General features: G+C 39.6%; 1 protein-coding gene across 1 annotated transcript in view; it reads right to left on the minus strand.

Moving 5' to 3' along the window:
- LOC308290997 (death-inducer obliterator 1) overlaps window positions 1-3,769 on the minus strand; it is a gene marked incomplete at its 3' end in the record, with an annotated part of 62,564 nt that extends 58,795 nt beyond the window's left edge. The window contains exon 1 of the mRNA XM_080732910.1: window positions 3,680-3,769. The remainder of the gene's footprint in view (window positions 1-3,679) is intronic.
- Between the last annotated feature and the right edge of the window lie 1,092 nt (window positions 3,770-4,861).

Raw genomic sequence — 4,861 nt, forward strand, 5'->3', positions numbered from 1 at the left:
ACCTTTCAGCTTGTACTGTGATACACGTGATTGGCTTCTGTCTGACTGCCTGCAATAGTGTCCAACGCAGTAAGCTGATTTCTATTTGGTGGATCAGGATTTATCAACTTGGATAGACAAAAGTCCAAAACATACGTGTTCCTTAACTTTTAAAGGGGCGAACATGGGAGAAATATGGGGTAGTCTGTGATATATGTGACATAATATCCATGTGGTCTGATGTTAGTTGAAAAAACATCAACTTCAAAGAATAAGTGAACACGAAAGTTCTGTGAGGAAGAATGTTTGAGAGACTATCTGGTAGAGGTGCCATTAATCATTTTAGAGGAATGCCAGAATGAGCTTGTGGGGAATATAGTGAATATAGTTTTCACTTTGCAGACCCTTTCTCTGTGTGTGTTGCATGGATGGAATATGTACATGAGCAACGTTTGATTGGCTTTCTTTGCCGTTTGTGTGATGGTTAATTTGTCTAGAGTATTAAAATCTAGGGGCACCCGCTGGACTACAGGCGCATACCACTTAGGCATTGCCACATAGGCATGGATGCCTGGCGGCGGCGGCGCCTGTTCGATTCCCGATCCGGAGGACCTTTGCCGCGTGTCACTCCCCAATCCCCATCTCTCCCCCGCCCCCCATGTCCTGTCAGTAGTACATCTCTTCATATGAGATATCATTACATAGAGCCCAAAACAATTAGCCCAATTTAAAATGTTCGGTAAAGTAAAGTGTATATGTTAAATGTAACTATGTAACATAAACAACATTGTCTTATTTAATTTTAGATGTGAATAAGTCATTTTCTTGTGAACAGCTCTCAATTAAATCTTTGATTGCAGCCGAGTGAGGTACTTAATATGATAGGGGACTAAACTAATCCGATAAATTATCAGATTAGACAGTCCCATCAGTAATGACGGTCCATATACATTATGATGGACCCAAATGTTACGTTTCAATAAAATGCTTGACTGCAAGAGCATTGCAGAAGTCCTTTTTCACCTTTAAGATATTAATAAGCATCACTCTCCCGCACCTTCACAATAAATACTGGCTGAGCAAATTGTTGTGTGCGAACGCGCACATTGTGTAACTGTGTATGTATTCGATGTAGAGGGTTTGAACTGATGCGAGTAGGACTGTCACAATTATTATGATCGTCTCATAGCAATTATTTTGCATAATCGTTTCCGTGTTGAAAACATTTCATACACTTACTAATATTTTCAAAAGATTGCTAAATTAGCTGATCAACAAGCATGTACCAGGCAGGCTCAGTAGCCTTGTGGTTAAGAGACTCCGCCACGAGACTGGGTGGTCGGGGGTTCAACTCCCCGGTCAGGTCATACCAAAGACTTGGACCCAATGTCACCCTGCTTGGCACTCAGCATCAAGCGTTGGATTGGGGCAAATCCCTGTTACATACGGGAGGCATGTTGTCCAGGGGATGTACTTGCAGTTTGCACATCTAGCCGATAGCACATAGGCTTACTTACAGTACTTACAAGCATGTATGCTTGTAGATCTACTATTTCTGTTATTTTTAAGTATAATTATTAAATATGCAAGTCATTTCTTTGTATAGGTTATTTGTCATATCCGCCCAGTGACATTTTTGTTTGATTGAAGTTCACACCAAAGTGATTGTAGCTACTGCCTCCTCCTTTATACTACAGTATAGGGCTGGGCAAAATGTATACATCGATATGGTGGTATGAGACTATGAGATTAGATATTCTCTGTGATTTTGTATATCGCAATTGTAATTTCCGTTATTCGTATTATTTTTTACATGGCGTAATCACTAAAACCCCATTTTATAAAATTTTCTAAAATGATTGTGACTCTGAGTCACAATATCCGACGTATTTGGACAGGATAGAATTGTGATGTTGTCCATATTACCCAGCCCTACTAAAGTATGATTTCGATAAAAGTTGAGGCAACCCAATTAGAATAGCCTAATTTTAAGGTCGACCAGACACCAGACTATTTGCTGTGGCTCTCCCGTCCGTCCCTCTCTCAGAAATTACCCCCGCTTTCTGGAACCGAAAATACATGATTTCCTTCAGTTTCAGCTGCAGTAAGCAAATGATGCTGACTGCACTCACCAATCCCACTTTGATGATGCGTGTCGTGTCACTGCTCCAGACTGAGACACCCGAATTCATCAAAAGTGACATAACGCAAGGAGCTAAACTGAATCTAAATTCTAAACTTTACTTGATATCGTATAAGTCTAGTAAATCAGTATCGATCAAATCAACTCCAGGTCAATCTCTGATTCCACTTCAATTTGGAGACATCGTTATATGATCCCAGCTTTGGTTAATTAATAATAAATGGCTGCTGTGGTGACGTATGTGTGTTGCTTTCAGTCTGTGTTGTTTTGTGTTTGTTTATGTTATATATGAAAAAACGTGTAATATGCCAAAAGAAATTCCTATGTGTATACTACACGATGGCAAATAAAGAAATCTGAATCTGACCAAATGATCCAATGAGAAATTGAAAACAAATATCTGCTTAGAAGTCAGCATGTGTAGTGTTACATGTTTTGTTTCCTTTCAATGATCATGTGATGTGGGAAAGGATGACTGTGGAATCGGCATGGATCAGTTCTTATTTGTCAGCACAAGCTATCATCTCTAAAAGCTTGAAATAACAGATCCAAAAAAGTATTGACTCCTGGAGGTTAGAGGTAGAACTTAGTAAATGTACATGGCCAAAGGCAGCATTCTACAATGAAAGCTGTTCGTATTTGGATCATAGATGGATGTTTTATTTACTGGCCATTCCAAAGCTAGAATTCTGATTGTAGCTTTAGAGTATTGTTGATTATGGCTCAAATATTATAATGGTGTCCTACGTTTTGGCCTGTAGCTTCCCTTTGTTGTGCTAAAGAAAGTTATTCAACAGGTACACCTCAGTCATTTAGTTGTTTTTAAATCAATAGCACCCACAAACCAATACAAGGGTTGAGAGGAACATAAAACACGTCCGACCATTGTTGGTTACCTGGGTAAAATCAACAGCAGCCAAAAACAATCACAAGTATTTACCCTGCAAGGCCTTCTTACTCCCCTGCCAAGTACTGCACCTAGGCTGAAGTGTTATTATACATTTACACCTATTCAGCATCTGTGCTGTATTTATAAGACATGTATATAGGTTCACAAGATTAAGACCCCAAATATTGATAACTAATCGCTAATGTACTTCTGTTAACATTATAATAAACGGTGTAGTGTGTGTCCACCTACGTCCTACGTGTCGACTGTTAGCACTAATTAGCTGTTGTGTTTTGCACTCCTCCTACAGTCCTGCACTCCTGCTGTTCCAGCTCTTCTCGGGCGTTTTATCCTTTCAATTATATACAGAATATGTAGAAAACTAAGAATATATGTTCATGCACTATTTTTGACAATTAAAAAAAAACATTAAATTCTCTTCTCTAGTAGTCAACTCGGTCCATGCACTGGAGAAGGAAGGCGCCGTCGTGTCGACTCCAGTGCGACATTGTTCCATTGCAGGAGCTACACACCGTTAGCCGTTTGACCTGAACACACTTGTTGTGCTGGTTTTGCAATGCTGTTACCGACCCCGTGTTGAATATCAACGACGACAACCTCAAGATATTTCTACGTACATTATTTGGTGAATAAAAGCGATATCATACCTTCGATACTAACGTTATTTTTCCCTTGTACGGGTTGTTTTCGCCCAGCTAGCTAGCTAGCTTAGCGTTACCCTCGCCTTCCATTTTAACATTAAAGCATTTCAATTCACTCAGACAGGCGGGGAGGAGCTATTGCACGAGGACCGGGTAAGTGTTGGGAGACCATTCTACCATATCCGGTTGAGAGCGGATACGGAAACGGCTATCGAAAACCGCTAGTGTGCCACTTATTACTTACCGGATACAGTAGGCGGGTTCTACACCGGACCAGAGTACTGAGCAATAAATAGAAACCAGGCTTTACACAATTTGACTACTACGGTGTCACACACCGAAAATAGCCGACCTACACAAGCTTTCTCATATAGCCAGCCATAAGTTCCACCACAGATATTGGATCTATACTATGGTTATTATTGGCAGGGATAACTGCCATTGGAAATTGAAGTACATTTAAAGGAGTAGTTCACCCCCCAAATTATTTTTTTTCTATTGCTTACTCACGCTATGGAGACTTGAGTTCAATAATATTTTTTTAGTTTTTTGTCGCATTCCTAAGACAATAATTAGATTTTAGTCAATTTACCCCCATTGATTCCGGATGGGGACCCAAATGCATTTTGGGTCCCCATCCGGAATCAATGGGGGTAAAAGTATAGTAATCACATTTTTGTCTTTGGAATGCGATAAATACAACATTTTGGGGTGAACTACTTCTTTAATATAGATAGTCTGATAGTTATAGATAGGGGGACTTTGCAATGGTTTGCCTGGCTATAGATATACACATCACACATTTCCTTCCTAGCCTAACGTATATTTTATACATTTTTACCAACATGTACCTGTCTGTAGGAGTGACAATTAAACTCTTCTCGATTCTCTCCGTTGTGTCATCCTCTTCTTCACACACTGATCTCCTATCATGTGAAGGTGCATGCACCAACTAGTCTAGGGTCAGTAGTGTCATTTCTTTCTGCAAAGGTTTTTCTATTTTTGATTGGTACCTGGCCAAAAGAACAAATGAATGACACTGATGGATGTAGAATGAATTGAGGGTCTCTGCCAAATTATTTTGTTTTAAGAAGCTATGGAAAAGAACACAGTATAAGCACCGGTTCATAAGTCAGACCAGTTTAATTTGTTTGCACCAATCCATTTGCTGTATGTACAATATGTAAA

The sequence above is a fragment of the Nannobrachium achirus genome (genome assembly GCF_963921795.1).
Source record: "Nannobrachium achirus genome assembly, chromosome: 9".
Classification (NCBI taxonomy): Eukaryota; Metazoa; Chordata; class Actinopteri; order Myctophiformes; family Myctophidae; genus Nannobrachium; species Nannobrachium achirus.